Source organism: Lepisosteus platostomus, chromosome 7 (genome assembly GCF_059453375.1).
Source record: "Lepisosteus platostomus isolate fLepPlt1 chromosome 7, fLepPlt1.hap1, whole genome shotgun sequence".
NCBI classification, from domain to species: domain Eukaryota; kingdom Metazoa; phylum Chordata; class Actinopteri; order Semionotiformes; family Lepisosteidae; genus Lepisosteus; species Lepisosteus platostomus.
In genome coordinates this window covers 3,093,813-3,115,367 of record NC_142617.1, presented here as the reverse complement: position 1 = coordinate 3,115,367, position 21,555 = coordinate 3,093,813, and the positions used below count along the sequence as shown (strand labels likewise).

Sequence of the window (21,555 nt, the reverse complement as noted above, 5' to 3'; positions counted from 1 at the left end):
AAGTTTTTTTTCCTTGCAACCCAGCCCTGAATTCCTCTTTCATGCAGACAGCACTGATTGGTCGTTTTTGCTATTTTAATTCTAAATCTTCCCGTTTCTGTTTGAAATCTTAACTGCTGCCTTTGGATTTAATGTACAGTTGCCTCCAGAACCACTTGCCCAGGCTGACATGACACGCTCTGCTGGTATTGCTTTTATACCAGTAGCCTTAAATTTCTTAATATTGGATATCACGGTGGAAAATGGTAGATTCAGCTTTTGTGCATTATTTCACAGCCATTCCTCAACACGAGGAAGTCAAGCGCACTCTGACCTTAACCATGATGACACATGTGGCTAATGAATGTCTTCCATGAGTTATGTACTGGACACTTTTGTATACAGTAGCTTCAGCCATATCACCCTGCAGCTCACACCTGGCAGCCCCCTGAAGCTCAGAGGGTGTGAGCCTGGTCAGTACCTGGATGGGAGACCTCCTGGGACAAACTAAGGTTGCTGCTGGAAGAGGTGTTAGTGGAGCCAGCAGGGTGCCCTCACCGTGCAGTCTGTGTAAGTCCTAATGCCCCAGTATAGTGACGGGGACTCTATACTATAAAACAGGTGCCTTCCATTGGACAACATGTAAAACCAAGGTCCTGACTCTCTGTGGTCATTAAAAATCCCAGGGCATTTCTCGAAAAAAGTAGGGTGTGTAACCCCGGCGTCTTGGCCAAATTTCCCATTGGCCTTTACCCATCATGGCCTCCTAATAATCCCCATCTATGAATTGTCATTACTCTGCTCTCCTCCCCACTGATAGCTGACGTGTGGTGAGTGTTCTGGTGCACTATGGCCAGGTGGATGCTGCACATTGGTGGTGGAGGGGAGTCCCCATTACCTGTAAAGTGTTTTGAGTGGAGTGTCCAGAAAAGTGCTGTATAGGTGTGAGAAATTATTATATCCTGGAAAAAAGGGGAAACCTTTGGTGGCCTCTAAATACCGTACTGGAGCTCCATAGCCTTCCCTTATATTCCCAAAAGGCAAATGTAAATTTGTTGACTATTTAAACTAATACGTGTGCAGATAAAGTAATAAGTGTGCAGAAACGTGGCACTCATTTTATCCAGAATTCAATCAGTTTTAGAACTTCTGTTTGGCCCTGTATTTTTTTTATATGTAAATATACTCTACACACAGTAGATCTTAAGCAATAAATGTGTATTTATTCTACTACATTTCGTCAAATGACAGTGTCTTGTATTGCAACAAAAAATCCCAAATCTGATTCTGTTTATTTTACTGTACTCACAATAATAATGATTATTCTCCTTCTCATGATTACCATCATTACAGGGAGCCGTAGTGGCACTATACATACTGAAATTCAAAATAAAATAAGAAAAAGAGAGTAAAACATGTCCATGTGGTAGCTTTGTTGCAAATACTGTAACTCTTATGACAGATGGAAAGCCTCCAGCTAATTTTGTTCTAGATAATGTGAACAGATCAGAAAGGGTCTATAGGTGATCACATGTGAAATATTGCAAGTGCCAGTATTTAAGTTAAATTACACCCATAGGGAAGCTCCTTATGCATATGCATTGTGGGTTGACAGGTTGTCAATTTCATGATCAATCAGCTGGGCCCTGCTTTCACTGGATGAATTATCTAAGATCATACTATTTTAATGTTCCCTTTTCAGTTCATTTGCATTTTTTGTTCCATTGTTCTCTTATAATAACCTCATGAAGCATGCTAACAATTGCCTGGTAAAAAATAACTACTGTTTCTCTAAAATATTTTTCTTATTCTTGTACAGTAGGTCTGACTTTTTCCGTATTTGAAAGACTGTCAAACAATTGCCAGTCTGCCTGCACACAACAGTGGATTGATTGAAAGGAATGTGCTAAACAGACTCACTGGTCTCTACAAAAACCTTTCTGAGAAAGATAGCTTAATGAACTGTGTGTGCCTCGCACATAAATTAGGAAAATATGAAAAGAATCATATTTTTTTTTGCATTAAAAAAATATCAAAATACTTTCTTAATAGGTACAGTCAACTTAATTTGTGGGTACAGAATTTTAATAAGACTAAAAATGATGACAAAATACAGCACAGATGTTATGATAGCAATTTTCAATTCTGGCTTTCATCAAATGAGTTTATTAATAATATATCAACACTGGTATATTCAAATTAAATTCACATTACAGGTTTAAAGAATATTTTACATTAATTATAAAGTAGCCAATTTAAAGTGGAGGGGATGGCGGGATGCTGTTTATATAAATTATTTAAACACACCACTGGCCACCTTAATAAACATTTTACATTATTTATTGCTTTGATTGGATGAGAAATGTATATGGAGAGCCATTAAAAAGGCAACATGTGCTATTAGTTCCAATGCTCGTTTGTTGTTTTCAAAGCTTCTGAGTATAAATAAATATTTTTAATGTCTAAAGTGTTTAGAAATGCCTTTCACAGCCCCCTTCTCAGTGACAAAAGAAACCGAACCATTAAAGCACCAATACAAGTGCTCTCAGTCTGCTTTAGTGCTTGTACTTCATATCAAGTATGTGCTGTTCTATGACAAAGTATCTGACACCACAGAGGAATGTTGGACTAAATTCGCTGAATTATAAACTTTACAAAAAACACTCAGCTGCTAGTAACCAAACAATGTAGATGGCCCAAATATGGATTGGTTTTCTGTAATAGTGTTCCACTATAAGTCCAAACCAATGCCAAAACTATTTTTTTTCCCATTTCAGGAATCAGATTTAGTTGTTGCACATTCTGCCGTGTGCTGTATATACTGTATTTTAAAAAGTGGGCTGTGCACTGCCTATGAAATGTTGTTGATCTTGTAGTATATTTCATCATTTGAAAAAAAAAGTCTTTTTTGCGCAGGGGTTGATCTGTCCTCCACTCCCAGCCCCCATAACTGCCAAGGTCATTCATTCACGTGTTCCTGTGAGATACACTCCTGGGTATTATAGCACAGACTCCAGAAAATAATTTTCTGGGAAATGCAATTTCTGTGCAGCTTGTTTAGAAATAAAAAACCATAATGGTTTCATTCAGCATGAGAGTAATAAATGTTGATGTCAACTCCACATATTATTGTGCAACCCAATACTCCATGGAAAAATAAACTTAATGTGTCCCTTAACTGTATCATTAGCATGCTTGATCTTTTTTATTGACTATTTTGAATTACACAAACCTTTAAATCTCCTTTTAATTGGACTATTTGAGACATGCAGCATCCATATTGGGACATTTTTTTAGCTTTACTTTTTTTTTACCGCCGACAGGAGAATCTTGTCATTCTTAATCACGTGTGTTTGTTAATAAATGTTTCACATTGTATCGCAAACTCTGACAGAAGGTTTCATGATGTACTGTATTTAAAAGCTTGTTCCAAAAGAAATCAACAACATTAGAAGACAGGGTACGTGCACGGATCTGCTGTAAGCAGTGGTAAAAGTGATAATAAGGCAGGGAAAAAGTAAATTACCATTAGACTGTCAATACATTTTAAAAGTGTGGGGGATGAAAAGGATATACCTTGAGGCAGAAGAGCTTTCACTTTCCAGTCATGCACAGTGACAGTCTTTGCTCTAGGCAATTAGAAACAATCCAGTATTGACTTGGTCATGTGCTTATGGATCCGGATCAGTGTTGCTATTTGAAGTCAAGGAGAAATCTCCAGACCATGCACAGGCCTTGACTTTTATCTGATGGTATTAATCTGATCTCCATTAAAATGAGTTTATTTTATTTAAAACACACTGGTTACATTGTACTTCATCTGTCAGACCATTGTTGTTTAGGAGCTTGTGGACAGGAGTGCTTATACTGCAAAGTGTCAAATTTCCATCTCGCCTACTGTATAGTTAATTGTGACTGATAGCAGTTTTATTCCTTTAATTCTGCAGATAAAGGAGGGTATACTCCTGTCAAAGGTTAAAGTTTGCATTTAATTGTTTGGAAGCACACTTCAAGACCAGAGTTGCTTTGAACAGTACAACACCCTTAAGCTGAAAGAACACGCCAGGGCAAAAATGAAGAAAGGCACAAAATGAAGATGCTTAGCGTAAATGACCACTGGTCCTCATTCTAACTCCCATTTTAACTTCCATCAACATTCTCAATGTCTTGATCGGACATTTAAATAAAAAAGCGGTCCTTTAATTGTTTTCAGTTTAAATTCTGTCATAAATACGTGAGTCAACTAATCCATAACTGTGGTGTCTTGAAACCTGCATCATTTTAGAAGCTGAACACTATGGCAAAGACAGATTAAATTGAAAGTTCAACTGAATGTTAAACACAAGATGAGTTACAAACTAAATGAAGCAATTTGGCCCATCTGCTCATTTGATTTTTAGTAGCTAATTGATCCGATGATCTCACCCAGCCATTTCTTGAAAGAAGCTCAGATATCAGTTCCAAATACATAGCTGGGAGACTTGTTCCCACAACCTTCGGGTAAAATGGAACCGGTCTTTATTTTGAATGTGATTTCCCATAGTTTTGACCTTTAATCCCTAGTTCATATTTCACTATTGATTCTATAGAAGTCCACTGGGTTGACTTTATCGATCTCTTTGAGGAATTTGTAACTTGTATTAGTAGTACTATAGGTTAAGCAATATTGGAAAAATCAACTGCAATGAAAACCGTGTACAGGGTTCCATGTACTGGGATTAGAAAGCCCTGCATTAAGGCAATGTTGACTTAGATATTAAAAACACACATGAGAAACCTCTTAATGGATATTTCAAGCCAGTGGGCTAAAACAGCCATCCTTCATTGGAGTGTTAGGACAAATTATTAGCAGTGTGAATCGTGGTAATAATGTTAATAGACATTGGTGCATTATTTACAATGAACCCGATGAAAAGTAAGTTTCAGGCACTCTTTGCTTGGGCCCCATGAAGGACAACTGATTTATTTGCAAATATTTGTTTAATTAACATATGATTCATGTGGTGGGCTTTCAGTGCTCGGCTATTTTTTATAAGCTAATTTAGCAAAACACTTGAGACAGTACATCTGTCTCTTTCCTTTTTTCTCTCTCTGTTAGCCCCTAGGTCAGCACATGTTGCCACAATCACCATGTCAAAGATGCGCGTCATTTAACATGGTAGGTTAGATGCTGCAGGGCCTTCACAGCAGTGGGCGATGTTCTGTGCACGTCTTTCCTGGGATAACTGCCGGCATTCTCAAATACTGTACTTCCACTGATTGCATTTTTTTCTCCTTTAAAAAGGGTATTTAGGATCTACTGTATATGATTATAAATCACAGAGAAATAAACACACATACTGTAGATATCAAGCAAAATGAGAAGATAAAGGGGAAAGCAGAGGACTGGACGAAGGCAGTGTGAAAAAGCGTGACAAATTAAATAATTCTGAAAGGGTTAAACAGAGGCTGTAGATGAAGCACAACGACATGCAGTATGAATCCTACAAATTCTTAAGAGGTCTAGAACAGCTCCTTAAAGAATCTCAGTCCTTACTGATGTAGTTTTGTATCTTCAGCACACAGTTCCTGTGTCATTTTTGACAATGCAAGCATTGTGGTCTGGTGATGTACAATAGGTCATTAGCAGGGTTTTGTTCCTGTGTTCATGTTAAAATTAAATTAATTCTAAAAAATAAATATGTAAGGATGTTCAAAGATTCCTAATCCAATGTGTTAATCCACAGACTCCTAACACATTAGAAACAGATTTACACTTCATGTTATGTGTGTAACTCCATATTTAAGAATCCAGATTGCTTTCATTAATTATATGTATAGAATTTATCTCTGAACTCCAAATTATTCCAGCTGGGTGGTAAAACTAGGGTTAGTACAGTTTCATTAATAGTTTTAACTTGTTCATGACTGTAGATGTTCTCAAATGTAATTCAACGCTGCCAAGATCATATGGTATAATAAGCTCAGACATGCTGTCACATGAGACATTCTAAATATTTGCATGCATTTCAAAACTGCAAACACAAGGGGTTTGCTTGTGCAGGTGCAGTTATTTTTCAGCTATTTTCTCAAATGTTCTATCAATGTGGTAGAAGACAATTTAATTGAGATTCCAGACCTTAAGAAGTATGATGCCAGGGTCTTGTTTTTGTCTTATTATTCTGTTTAAGGTTTTATTTAGAAGAGCAAAGCATTTTTGCCCCTGCTGCTCTCCTGAAAGTAATTATGATAATTTCCATCAACTACATTCTTTGTTTTGGGATTTCAAAGCTTAAATAGTTTTAATGAGACATTCACTGGCACTGTAGACAGCTTCATTTAAAAAGAACACAAACTTCAAATGGCAAAAATGGTAGTTTTGTTGCAGATCATTTCATTATTGATATGAAAATACATTAAAACACATAAAATTAAGTGATTTTTCAGGTCAGGTCAGACAATCAACTTCTTTATATGAGCCCGGGATTCCATTTATGCCCATGGCAGGCAAACCAATTGTGATTCAAAAAGTGATTCTATAAACACAATAGAAAAATAGGTTTCAATCATAGCTCTGACACAATATTAGCCCTCAGAGCTCTCTGAAATCTTTATGGTGATAGAGTAAAAACAGCCGCAGTGAGTGCATCTGAACATTTTCCCCCTCGTTATGGTATAAAAATAAACAATATTTGCATGAATAATCTAAACTTCATGCATATGGTCTCGCACAGATTGAGTTCCTTTAGAGGTGACTGCATCTGAGTTGTACAAAACAAACCTCAGCTAATGGCCCTGGCTGATTTGACACCACTATCTCCATGAATTAGCTATCGAATCATTAAAGAAGCAGAGAGGTGTTGCCATTCTCCATTTAATTGGCATTATAGCATGTGTCTTAAAGCTAAACTTCTGTTCAAAATCGTCAATAATAATATTGACACATACTGTACACACACAGGCACACTTTTTGCACGGTGAATTTTTCCACATTTGTTTACAGTTACAAATCAGCTTTTGAAATGACACAGAATTGAATATGTGTGAAGTAATTTGTTATTTAACATATGATTGTAATCTGCTCTCTAAAAAATGTATACAACGGTTTATCTGCATAATATATCTTTGCCCACTTGACAAAATGTTGTGCAACGCAATAGAATGATGCGCCATCGTGAGCTTCAAAGACAGGATGTGGCCGGGCAATCACGAAGGCTCCGACGTATTTAGAGAGCAACACTTATCTCTTTCGTTTAGCACAGTGATTCGTTTAATGACACGTGGGATTGATATGTTCTATTGGTTCCACTGATTTCCAATTTGTGGAAAGTCAGGGGATTGAATTCTTTCTAGTTCTCTTCAAGCTCACCGGGTCTTACCTGTCACTGAGAGATCGTTGCATTGGATTGAGGATCCCTAACATTTCGCCCAGTGCTTGCACAGTACCTATTTGAAATGTACTGCATACTGTATACAGGTATTGCCAATATGATATAATTTAGGAGGGGAAATGGACATTTTCTTTATCAATGTGACATTAATTAAGATCACAACTGTTTAGCCTCAGAATTATTCTTTTTTTAATTTTCTTTATGTACCACTCACTCCTCTATCCTACTGTGCTTGCCAGGAATACTGTACCAGGCATATTCTGATGCATAGGACAGGAATCTGCTGTCTGTACTACATACAGCCATGGCCTAGTAGGAGATACGCCTGTTTGCGCAACATGGGCCTTACACAGTATATGTATTAAAAAGACAAAGGCACGTCATATCAAATTCATGATTCAAGTGTCATGCTCTTCCCTGCTGCTGCTCTGCGCGGCAAACTAGCTGTGTTGCGGTGGGCAATGATGGGTGGGCAATGAGGTCATCGTCCACCTGTCTCCCTTCGCCGGCTGCTGCAGGAAGTAATCACCAAGAGACTTGGAGCACCTGGAGTCATTTTACAACCAGACGCCTGCCAGGTGCTCTTCAGAATAAGAAGCGAGTTTGAGGTTTGTCTCTGCGTTTGCCCGATCACCCCTCGGCTTCGCTAACTGTGCGTCTCTCAGCCTCGGCACTGGCTTTGAACTCAGACTGGACCTCGACCTTTCTCCCAGACGTCTCTCTGCGCTAAGTTACGGTGTCTCCCCGGGACCTTGCTGTGGATTTCGACCCTGGACCATGTTTGCCTGCACCACTCTCTAGCTAGTTGTCAAGCCTGCTTGCATGGCTACTCGGCTCGCCAGCACGCAAGCAGCTTGCTCCCCTCTCCAGAGTGCGAGTTCCCTGCTCACTCCGGTCTCAGTATCTTGCCGCCCTGGGTATCCCCTGAGTTCTTTCTGCAGGGTCAACAACTCGGGTACCTGCTCCCTCAGCGTGTGGGCCCTCTAACACTGCTGGGGCGCAATCTAAGCCCCACCTCGGTAGCTCGTCATGACGGCAAGACTCGAAAACAAAAACAGCATCATCAGTCACTTAAGTGCGTACAATGCTAGGAAGTGATAAATGAAGATTTACATAGACTGGAAAACGGACAACATTTAGATATTTTTTTTCTATTTTCAGTTAAATGGAAAACCCCGTTAGAAACCCACAGTGCATTTTAAGCACTTTTAGCATCATGTCAAAAGAAAAAAAGACTTCTTAAAATTTTAACATAAACAGCCTTCACATTCAGTAGAATTTAATTAATTCCACACTGAGATTTTCTTTGAAGTATCAAAAAAGTAATATTAATTTAGCAAAAATGCAGTTCTGATATCCCTCGGTTCTGACTGCAGAAAAAAGAACACTCTGGGCATGATTCACTCTGATATTTCCATTAAAGAGGTTCTCACACCTTACTGTATTTTCTTGCAAGACAATCAATTTGTAACTGCTTATTATGAAATTAAAAATGGGAAACTTGGACAGTTTTTAGAAAAGGAAACACTATACTCCATGCCAAAGCTTTTAATGAGCAGTATTCACACCCTAATAGTTGGCACAATGTAACTGTGAATCTTGGCTCATTTGTTTTTCTTATCCTTATCTAAATCTGAGGCCACGTAAAGTATTTTTGAAACTATGTATTTATTATTTAAATGATTCATGTACAACTGTCTATGTAGTCTGTATTACACAGAAGATGGAGCCGGGCATGTGTTTCTCTGTAGCTAACCTAATGCACTTAAATCTAAGTGATGTAAGATTCTGTGTTCCTGGAAACTAGGTTAAAAGGATATACAGTAAGCCTGTTTAAATTAAGTAAAGGAAAATATATATTAAACACATTATTATTGTGAATATTCCATTATCCAAGGCAACAAGCAAACCCAATGTCTGTACTGCAGTAATTTAAAATAATGCAAAAACAACATGTCTATTCATCCCATTTGTTAGACATGAAGCCAAGGACAATGTCAAATCCGTCCCTTTAAAAACAATACGATGCTTTGCTCTTTGAATCTGCTAATTGAAACTCTCCCACTTGTTATACAGATTTAGCTACACTGCTTTATCTTTTGTGGAGATAATTGGAAAATCAAGTTATTATATTACAGATTCCCTTAGCTATTTTAGTTTATTTCATTATTTATAACTGAAGATATGGCACAAGCTTCAGCCTTTAAAAATGCATATATTAGTGGGGGTAATTATTAATATAACAACACAGAAAATGCACAACATAATGCTCATTTATTCATATATACTCCATTAGGCTTTTCTGCTATTATGATAACTTCAACTATTATTAATACAGCTTTGTCTGGATGACAAGAAACTAAGCTTCTACTTTACCATCATTAATTGACATTGATCAGAACCTTTAAAACCTGATCACAACAATGCAAGGTAAACTACAGTATGTGCAAGCAACTCAAACGAAGTGTTGTAGGACCTAATCCATCTCGTTTACCAATTAACTCTTACTGATTCATTGTCTTTCACCTCTGGTCATTAACATCATTTGTTTCTCTCTACACATTCATAAAGCTAAAATGCTACTTTTCGTACTATAAAATGCTACATTATCAGGTTACACTGGTAGCAGAAAACAAAATGGCTAAAACGTCGTTTGACGTATTGTGTTTCTGCAAAAAGTATCACAAATACTTCTCACAGCAGTACATAAAGATATAATCCAAATCAATCAAAATGACATCCTAATTATGAACAAAACTGAAACTATTCCCTTAACGAAAATGTGCCTGAAAAAATGCATTTGAAAAATGATACTTTTAAAAACCAGAATGACAAGTCATTTGAAATGCAATAACACTCTAATTTCTTTTTCCATATTTGCACAAATTATCTAGATTTATGGTTATCAATTTATATTACCTGTCAGTCTAACCAAAATATTAAAACAAAAGAAAAAGTAAATAGGGCTTACATCACTCTTTATATTAAGACCAACTAATCACGGTGCCTGTAGTCAGGAGTTCCAATATGAAAAATTAAGTTAGGTACATCACAGATGGTTTTTAATCTTGCAGCTACCTACAGAGCAGATAAAAATTCCCTTCAACCGCAGACAACAACTGGTCGATCAATCAATAACAAAGACTACAGAGAGCATGCTAACCTGTCAGGGATTTGCAGGGTATCAGGTGTTTTGTTTAAGCTGCTTGGTTCCATTTCCACCTTGGGATGAAAAACAGTAAATACTTGGTTCACTTACCTACAAAAGGGAAAAAATAAATAAAAGAATTGATAAGGATACAGTAATCAATAGTCAGCAATATGATAATGTCAAGGTCTTGCTTTATCAGGATTGTTTATATTTATGATCCCTTACCATTGATCTCTTAAGTGCTCTTTAAATAGTTCTACACTATCCTCCATGAACAACCTACAGCACTATACACTTTTAGGAACAGCTCCAGATCTTATGAACCCAGAGCACAGGGTGAACAGCACTGTAAACTCCATTCCTGCCATCTAAATCATTAACAGCTTCAAACTCTGGCTTCTCTTCCAAAACCTCATTTTCCAAGTCAATTGCTGTGGGACACTTACTTTCATTTATCATCCTACAAGAGACAACTAAAAAATTGGAACTTTAGACCTGCCACGTGGCATTTCTCTTCCTTTCTCTTTGAAACAACCCCAGTGAAGGCAACATGTTTGTGGTGGGGCATGCAGGTAATCTTAAACACTAACTAAATAGTCTGAACCTTGTAATCTTGAATGAACAAGTAAGTCTAAGGATAACAACCCCCTAAGAATCGTAGATATAATGGCAAAAGATAATAGTTGTTTTGAGGGTGGGGGATACTAAACTTATGAACAACATGCTTTTCATTCAGTGAGATGAACTGAACTGTAAATGATAACAAGGGAAGGTGAGATACGACAATAAAACAGAACGCATTTTCCTTTGATGTTTTAAATTCCGAGTATCGTATTTTAAAGTCTTTTTCAACATTAATACTGAAAGAAATTCTAATACTTTACCCGTTGATTGAAATGATTTCTGTTTGTTCTTTTTTGCTTTTCTCACATTGCTGTAGTATGTCACCATGTGCAAAGCAGCTATTTAAAACATGTTTAATGTGATTTGGGAAACATGGCACCTGAAGATTGCTTTAGGGACATACAGTACTGTATGTAAAAGATCCTTGTGAAATATAGCTCAGGCCTGGGGTATTCAACAGAGAAGAAGGCTAAGAAGTAATTGCTCAAAACTCCCAAGGGGGTAATTAGTAAACTCTAAATCAGATATCAACCTGCCAAAAACATAGCCTAATGAACCCTAATACAGAGCAGCAAACAGGCCTATATATTCGGAGTTAACACTCCTCAAATTCAAAGCACAAGAAACTTGACTGCAGTCTTGTTGTACAGTATTTGGGCTACGATCTTGTTATCGTTCATAGGGACTTAATTTATTTGAACTTCAGCTTTGTGACATGGTCTTTTGTTTTTCAGGGGGCACATTAAATATGTACGAACTCTGCCTTTTGTTTGCAATAATTTCAAAAATAAAATGTTACTCGTCAGCTAAAGGCCACATATTTTAACATGTACTGTATCTCGCTGAGATACATATTAAATTGTGATCACATTGCATACAATGGAAAGGAAGAAAGCCTTGTATAGAATGTGTAATGTAAGTGCTCTGGGTTTGTTAGGCAGTGTTTTGAAGCATGTAGCACAAGGTAGGTGGTAAATGCCATCAGTACTCAACATTCTAACAGCGTTTGCTGTCTGTATTTGGAATCCTTTAAGCATACAGTATATCATTATATACTGTATATATACAGTACTGTACATTATATATACTGCAAATACTGTACTTCTGATCTTTCTGTTAAGTAACTGCAGCATAATTTACTGATATAGTTACAAATCAAATGACCACAATATTTAACAGTCTTATTTATAATGTGAAGAGGCTCAAAACATCATCATTCAGGCTGAACAAGGGGGACAAGGAGAGTTTAAGAGGATAATACAAAGCCAAAGCAGGAAAAAAAAAATTGTCTCACTGTGTTTTTTTTATTTTTGTACTTTTCAAAGAGCAATTAACCTATTCTTGTTCCTTCTTTATAATGTTGTGCAAAAGGAATAAATGGAACCGTGTGCTTGTAAAAAAAAAAACAAATAAATATAATAAATAGTCAGTTACACATTGGGGAATATTAAGTACAGCTAAAAAAAGAAACATGAAAAGGCTATTTAGCTTAACAGTCTTGCATAGGAAATTCTTGCATTTTTGTAAGCCACTACTGTGAGCTGTACCAATTGAATCACCTTTACCAAATGCTTAAAGTTGATCTGAACTGGAGGTACAGTAGCATGGGAACAAAAGTGGTCTGTACTTTCAAGTACTGACTTGACCAGTGTCAGGAAGTGAATGGTTGTGTGGTGTCTAAGTGGCTAAATCAAATGAACCGGACATCCCAGGAGTCCCCACTGTATAGATGTCTCATTATTTTCCCTTATCAGCGAAACAGGTGTCTCCCGAAGCTGGACAAAAATCTATCACTTCTCATCTCAATTCTGTCTGCCAGCCTGCCTTATAACCATCACAATGGGAAATGGATGGTCAATATGAAATAAAGACTGGTGTTAAAGAAAGCAAAATGCCCTTTTAAAGCAGTGCACAATCTTTAGAGAATCTAGAGTCATATTTACTACTTTATGTCTGTCACAACGAACAGCATAAAATGTACATACAAGCAAATGCCCTGAAAATACATATTGCGATAAGCATTTCTTGATTATTTTGTCCTTGTATAATGTAAATAAACTATATGCTGTAAGAACCTTGGAACAGAACATTTGTATTTTTCAACAAATAGAATGGTTTTCTTTTACAATGCTTTAATCTTTAAACTAGGACTTCAATTTCTGCTTCACAAAGTATTCCCTTAATATATCAGTACCTTAATTAAAAAATACAATTCCCAATCATCACGCTTTACTGGACACTAGATGAAACTGAAGCCCCATTAATGTTAAAAGGATAAACTGTAACTTCATGAGTAAAGCCAATGTAGAATTATATAGTAATAGAATAAGCAGACATGTTAAAGTATTAGATTATCAACGCAAAATCTACAGAAACTGAAATGAATAGATATCTGTTAGATACAAAAGCAAATGGTTCCAGTAGAGTGTCAAAAGAGTACCTCAGGGGATTAAAATTGAGCCTTGCTTGATTATATCTGTTGCATCTGTAGTATGCCTCCATCATCTTTTCTGATAAAATCTTAATACTGAAGTATGACACCGTGTTTTCAGAAACTTTGGTCCATCACCTGAAAGACTCAAAACCAGAATCAGTGTGCTAGTCCTTTTCCAATACATGAAGACAGCCTGTATGATTTAGTCAAAGCATTACTACCATCTTAGAAAAAAACAGAATATTAAACTTTTTTGACAGAAGCAACGTATAACAAAAAATCATATAGCCTTTTCTTCAGTTACAAAACCGTAATGTGAGTACTATTGGTGCTGGAACAAAAACATCACTGCCATAGTCATGGCTGTGTTTTCTTCTTGCTACTAAGATACTGTATGAATAAGGAAAACCGAATGACGATTCTAGTGACAGTCTAATTTCTCATGTTTATCTGGACTTCAATCCCCTCAGCTGTCTACAGGCTCACTCCTTTGGCAATTACTAATGGCCTCTAGCTAACAGTACCCAAATCCCACAGCAGCACATTAGTGCTCTTTCTTGTCTTTCCTTTGACAGCTCACAGTGCTGTGCTATTTTTTTTTTTTGTTCTCAGTGTTTAAGGAAGAAGTCTGAACTAGTAGGCCAAGAGCTCTGAGGTTTAGCAAGTTGGGTTTCCCTCCCTTCTCTTGGCCCACCTTAATAAGATTAGATGTGACCTCGTGATTCTTTTTCTATTTGTGTCAGGGAGCATTGGGAACATGAGATGGAATTTTAATCTGAAAGGAAACTCAACCCCACCTGAGCCAAATCGGGATGGCTTTTCCATGGATGTTATTGCAGTTCCTGAAAAAGACTATGCAGGTAACATGCATGCATGTAAATGTTTGAGCCCTTATCTTTTGTGACATTAACAGCTGTTTCGCAAATTCATAGCTATTAGAGATTAACTGGAAAGAATGAACTAATGCGGTAAGGGTACTGAGTTTTACAAATATCATATCATACCAGAGAATATTTTACTAAAGAGAATAACTCATGTTATTTAAAGAATTCAATGTTTCATTAATGTCTGTGTTCTTCCGGGTCATGCCTAACAAATCTGACTCCTGGTAGGTTTTAATTCCAACCCAAGAACACAAGGAGAACCCAAGATCTCCGAACAAATTGCTGGCTCAGATGGACATTATTTCACAGATCATTTAGAGACGGTAAAACTCTACATTTCTTTGGGTGTGTAAGTACAGATTTAGATTATTATTATTATTTGCACACTTTTATATAATGTAGTACACATTATTTTAATTCCATTAAAAATCTGTCTCTTCAAACTGAGGCAAGTTCAGAAAGCAGGCAAAGGAGAAGTAGCTGCAAGTACTACAAGCTTTCAAACAATCTAAAGAGGACTCTATCTGGTCCAGCGTATTTTTGCTTCCTTTTTGTTTATTTAACTCAAAGACTACAACACCCCTACAACATAATGTATGTCAGTGGGTTACAAATGTATTTGTAGAACCAGAGAAACCTGGCTGACTATTGTGAAGAAAATAAAGGAAGAAATGGTCAAAAAGGACACAATAATCAATGAAGAGCATGTGAACACTTGATTCTTGAGTGACGCTTCCAATTGAGTAAGTACACTAAGCTTAGAGCTGAGTATCCACTCGATAGTAACTCCTTCAAACACAGCCATTATTGATATTGTTTATTACAGAGAGAGACAATAGAAACCTGAAGGATACTCAGGAACTAGAACTCTAGCCTTTTTTGTTCAAATAAAGATTTAAGTATTCACTTTATCCAAGCCTCTTCAACTGTTCTGCCAAAAAAGGTCACAGAGGCTGAGCCATATACTGTACCTTCAGTACAATACTCAAGCATACATTTCATCAAATGCACACACTTCATAAGTGTTCTCAGGTTGTATTTTCACACTTAAAAAATAAAAGGAGTCATTTTAGCATTGGTTAAGAATGTCATAAATTGTGCTTTTACTTTTTTTCTGCAAAAACAAAAATCAGATCCACAGATGACATTTTGGAATGAATATCGCCTCCTGCAGAGAACATGATTCTATAAGTTAAGCAGCAAAGCAAGCCCACAGACTTCTACAAATGTTTCACCTTGAGTTAATGCAAAATATCCTCTGTTTTGAGTGTTGCTCCTACAATAAAATCATCACTCAGTGTACCCAGGAAAGGAAGGAGTGAGCAGTTTACATTATTTGCCATGTTCAATGTTGGAAGAGCAATTTTTAAAAAGAATAAAAGATCATCAGACTTACATCAGACTTTTCTCACATTCTGGTCCAAAAACAAATAAAGCTTAAAATCTGTAATGAGTAGATATACATCGGAGCATAATGACTCATGTTTGTTAGAAGACTGTGCCTTTGCTGTTACTATCGTTACTATTGTTGTGAGCAGGGGGACTTAATTTGTTCCACCTGTTCAAGCAAACATTCAAGCAAACTGAAGTTCGTGGACCATTTAAAGGCTAGCAGAGCACTGGTCATATAGTAATATCCACATAGCCCGAGGCACAAAAAAGTATAAAGCTGGAGTCATATTTGCCTGAGAGCCAAGAAATAAGAAGATACAGGAATGCAGGGAGGTTTTGCTTTCCGGTCAAGTAATAAATGTTAATGCCGAGGAGACAAAGTGGGAGTGAGTTTCCTTAAAGCAGGAAGTGAAGTGTAGGACTAAAGGCCATGTGGAAAAGAGGTTTTTCATGTCCCCTTAGGAACTTTCTACAGGTTTTTGCTGAGACCTCCATTACAGTATTGTCCTTGGTGTGCAAGTAGTTTTAAAAATGCTTCATTAATTTAGTAAATATACTAAGCCATATATAGTTGAGCAGATGCCATTTTTTTTTCATGGTGAGTTTAGGTAAGAATACCTTTTACTCTCTGTCAATGCCTGGACTGCCTTGCCAAAATAAAACTAGCAATTCATTTTGCTATAAAGTCAGTTAAGGTGTTGTTCACTTTGCTTTTTTTATTATAGACAATTCTATAGTCCTTCCCATCCACAAAAACTTTAAAGCTAGTCCGTATCTTGGAAGGGTCACACATTAAATATGCACTAGAAGCACTATATATAGTGCTATAGGATCTGTAATGAATGCAGTCAGAAACTTGGTTTAATATTTGATCTGAAGGACAACACTTCCTGTAGCACAGTATTTCTGGTTACCTTACTGCAGCCTTAGCTTGGATACTTTAGTCTCCAGGGAGGAGTATCAAGGTTATGCTTGCTTAGCTTCACAGATACCATGAGCTCAAGCTATAAGTAATACTGCTTTTAATAGTAGTGTACTTGTTGTGGTTGTTTACAGTACAGTATGTATTGGAGGCTCGTCTGCGATTTAAAAATTCGTGTTTGTTGCGCCAGCTTGGTTTGCGTCTTTGTTTTCATCATGTTATTTATTGTTTGTGCAGTTCTGGAGTTTGATAGTAAGGAGTTGGTTGATAATCTGTGGAGCGTTAAAAGGAGTTTCTATTATTTGGGGAAACGATTTAGCTGACAGCTTGTTGCTGTTCTTTGCCAACAGCTGACATGATAACTCTGATGTTACAACAGTGCCTAGGAGTCAACTGGATTTAGACTTTTTACAGGAACGCTATCCTCTTGTGTTGTTACAGTTTAAAAGTGAGACTTTTAAGACATCGCCAATTGAATCATCAAATTGGTGTCCTACTGGTTTGATTGAAGATAAAAAAAAAGTCTGATGGTGTTTTAAAATTGCCTGTTCGTGATTAAGAACTGAACAGAGGAGTGATCCTGAGTTGTCTCCTATGTTTGATGAGGTTGTAGAGACTAGGGAGCTGGAAAACATTGCAATTGGGTATTATTTGCAGAATGAAGTTTTAACGTGAAAATGGAGATTGCTTAAAACTTTTGCCGGTGGTGACTGGTGAAGTGTATATCAGATTGTAGTGCCATCTGTGTTTCGAAAAGCCGTTTTAAGTCTTCCTCATCGCAGTGCTTTAGTATGTCATAGTGGTATTGATAAAACCCCTGATCGCATATTGTGAAATTTCTTTTGGTCTGGGTTAAAGCGTGATATTGTTGGCATATTGCAAGTCTTCCCATTCGTGTGGGCTGGCTGGAAACCCAAACCAGGCTCCTGCGGTAGTGCCTTTATATCCTGCGTCGGCTCTACCATTGATGGACCATTCAGTCGAGAGATAGTTGACTGTGTTGGACCTTTACCACATTCTCGTGCTGGTCATCAATATTTATTGACTATAATGTGATCGTCTGCACGGTCCCCTGAAGTTATTCCTTTACATAAGACCACCGCTATTGTTGTAGTTAAAACTTTGATCATTTTTGTTTGCAGAATTGTGTTATATAATATTTCACAACTAAAGCTTTGCTATTTGTCATATGTCTAGAATTGATAAATTAGCAGAGGACCTCAGAGTTTGTAACGCAGGACTGACTGGGAGCTTTGTTGTAGTATTGCAAGAATTATACTTACACCTACACCCATTTTATTTACCTTAGTAAATTCACATTTCAAACTGGTGATGCCTTCTTGTCAGTGAAAAGAATGGTTAATGGGGTTTATTTTATAGCAAATTTAAATCTGAGACCGTCAGACCCACGAGCAAACAGTAATTATTTTAGTAATAAAACAAAAATCCAGAAAATGTCCAAGCTTATCCATCCAGATGTCATCCTGCTTGAAGGATGAGTAGGGAACCATGCATTACCTTGAAAAAAAATGTAAAAATATGTACTGTAAATGCACTGCTTTACAACATTTTTAGACATTTTGCATTGTTATACTTTTTCCATTCAGTGTTTTTCCTTCTTTAAACAGACACATTGTACTTTCAAACACTGTGTTTCAAGATAACAGTCCTGATAGTTACTTTGTGCAGTCTAAAAAGTTGCCTTGTACAGTATCTTCATTGAGGAACAAGTAATTGAGGAACAGCTGATAATCAATAACCTGTCATATACTGTAGAATAGATTTGTAAATGAGCTACTACAGCACTATAGTGTATATTGGCTGTTCATGCCTGGTATACCTCAGGTTGTCATGATCAAGTTTTTTAAAGATTATAATGTGCGAATTAATGGTGCTAAATGTGTTAATAACAGGAAAAATTGTTATAATAGTAGATAACATTAGCAGAGATTGTCATTTGCTGCTGATCACAACATACATGTACCGAGAGCACTGAAATGGAACCAATAGCACTTGCTGTGTTTTTAATGTCTCTCACTGTGTACTGAGAGTGTCTAGATTGTGTCTAGGCATCTTCACAGCTGTGTATAAACACTTAAAAACAAAGGTTTTTTTTTTCCGCTGCACGGTGAATTATGTAATCATTCAACAAGTTGGAGTATTTAACATTTTGACAAATTATACGGTATATTAATCTATTTTTCCAAACACAGGAAAAAGGAACCTGTTTTCAAGCAACATGTGCCACATTATGTCGAGATGAAATAAAGGAGTTCATTACCTTTTCAGAGAAGATTTCTGCTGGAGGCCTTTCTCTCAAGAGGCCGATGAGGAAACACAGCACAAGTCAAACTTTACAAGTTGGCCACAGGAGACACCCATGTGAACAGACTTAGGCTTCTCATGTCTGAGCTGTCAGACTGAGGTTTTGCAAAGAAGTATAACCAGGACCTTCAGAGAAGCAGTCCCTTTTATGCCAGTTCTCATCTCAGGAGATGCAACTGCACTCTGCCGACTATCCATGACATTTCAACCTTTATTCCAATAAATAAGGAAAGCAAAAACATTTTTTTTTCTGAAATATTAACTGAAGTTTCAACTTCAAAATATTTATCACTTTTAATTTTGTTGTTGCCATTGTTAACCAAAAGGCCTTTACAGCAAAAACAGATCTGGGGGAAAATGATTATGTGAAAACCATAAGAGGCTTTAGTCTAATACCTTTAAACAACTGAACAAATGTTTCACAACGAAAACATCCAAGAGACAGTTAGGATTTAAAGTGAAAAAGCCATCCAACATGCCTTTCTCCTGTGAGCCATCAGAAACAGCCAGAATCGGAATAGCAGCCTTGTCATTTGAATTTTGTATCAAGATGTGTCAAACAAGCCAAATTATGCCATTAAATGCTTTCTCACACAATAGCTTTCTGTCATTATTACATTGTCTTCCATTAGCTGGAGGCCAAAAACGCAAACATCTGCAAATAATTAAGTCTAGATTCCTGGCAAAACTCCCAATATGTCTTAAATGCCGGTAGTGATTTTGCTTAATCCATCCTCTTGTGCAGAGCATTCTTTAATAAGGGCAAGCTCATAGTAATACATAAATTACTAAAAACCCAAAGGTAACTACAGAACAGATAATCTGCTACACTTTAAAAGAGCAGTGCCCTAGTACTAAGAACTAGAATGTGGCTTTCTATGTTGCAGGAACAGTACTCATCAAACCCCTGTGTCTCTTCTCTCAGCAAGTACTGCATAACACTGAAATCACATATTCTCCTTGCAAGAAATAGACTTATGCATGCATGTGTGTATACTGTATGTATGTAATCATGGATGTGTATATAATAATTTAATCTATTTGTACTTAACTTTTTTCAGGGTTCCACACATTTTATGAAGAAGGTTAAATGTTAAAAAGACCAATACAGAGAGAGCAGTCTCAGTCTTCAAAATTCACTGAAACAGAAATGCATTTCCTTATTAATAGCTAACAAATCATGACAACTGAGGATAATCATTCTACCACCCATAGACCCTAAGTGCTCGGTTCCCTGTCTGAGAAATAAATCACTGTCTTTCCTTTGGGTTCACAATTACATGATGGGGATGAGCAAACTGGTTTGCAGGAAAGTGTCTATCATTGTGGCAGGTAACAGTGAGGAGACCATCATCCTTTCTCCTTGACATGCAGGTATTTTTTCAAGCATTTTTCACAAAATATCAGATTGTCCTAAAAGCACTGCTAGTGGATCACATTTATTTTGGGGCACACAGCTCCATCCATTCCATCCAGTCCAGCTCAACAGTTAAGATAAAGAAAATCAACAGTAATGCCCATTTATGTGTGCCAGACCAGCACCTTTTGTTGTATAGTTAATGTGGAATGTTCAGTACTCATTAATATTAAATTTCTTCCAGTACTAGATGTACAATCAACTTTTCTTTGCCTGCCTTAGAAGGTGCAAAATCAGTAGGCTTCCTTACAGCGTAAATAATAATGTAGGATTTTATGTTGTTTAAGTTTTTATATGGAGATAAGACGGCATGAGTGTTCCTGAGCCCTGTGTTTAAAAATGTGTAAATGAAAAGAATACAGCTATAAGAAAAAAAATACGAAGTACATTTTTCATGAACAGCAGTTGTCCACATTCCTGCTTAGCTTCAAGGGATGAAAGAAATGGAGATCAAAGCAGAACTAGAACCACTTTCAAAGTTTCATTAGGTCTTAATTAACTAACTGCCTTTTATCCAGTTACATGTACTGTACATAGCATAAAAAGAAACATAAGCATTTGCTTTTGTAATGCAAGAGGGATAAGGAAAGTGCTTTTGTGGCTTCTCTAAAAGATATAGTATATACATAGTATATACTATACCCTCACACCTGAAGAAGGCTCCACGACCGAAACGTTGTGTTCTCTTTCTTCTTTTTTTCAGCATGGAATAAACCTATAACTTGTTCCTTTGCAGCCTACGCATGCTGACGCAGCTACCCACCTGAACTAGTATATGCAATGGCATCAGAAAAGTAATTGTATTCTTTTAAGAGAAACTGAGAGATACCTGATCCCTTATCCAATGAAATTTTGGGATTACAATCACATTTTGTCCTGCAGTGGTACCTAATCATTCCAAATTAGATTCTAAAGACATTATTGGTTGCTTAAGGAACAAAATCAATCTTGTTAAGAAAGCCCCTACTGTCTGCTAATACTGGAATTGGCTACCTTCATTCTGTTAAGGTCTTACAGTAATAAAACTTCTGATTAATGTAGCAGTTTATTTATTAAC

General features: G+C 36.8%; 1 protein-coding gene and 1 long non-coding RNA gene across 2 annotated transcripts in view; one reads left to right on the top strand and one right to left on the bottom strand.

The window, feature by feature from the left end:
* The window catches only part of lsamp (limbic system associated membrane protein), a 628,278-nt gene that overhangs the window by 348,581 nt on the left and 258,142 nt on the right, over positions 1-21,555 (bottom strand). The gene's annotated exons all lie outside the window — the stretch shown is intronic.
* LOC148657889 (uncharacterized) lies at positions 11,020-19,678 on the top strand. The gene is made up of 3 exons (XR_015940538.1): positions 11,020-11,072; positions 14,302-14,418; positions 18,970-19,678. It is a non-coding gene; the product is annotated as an uncharacterized LOC148657889 (long non-coding RNA).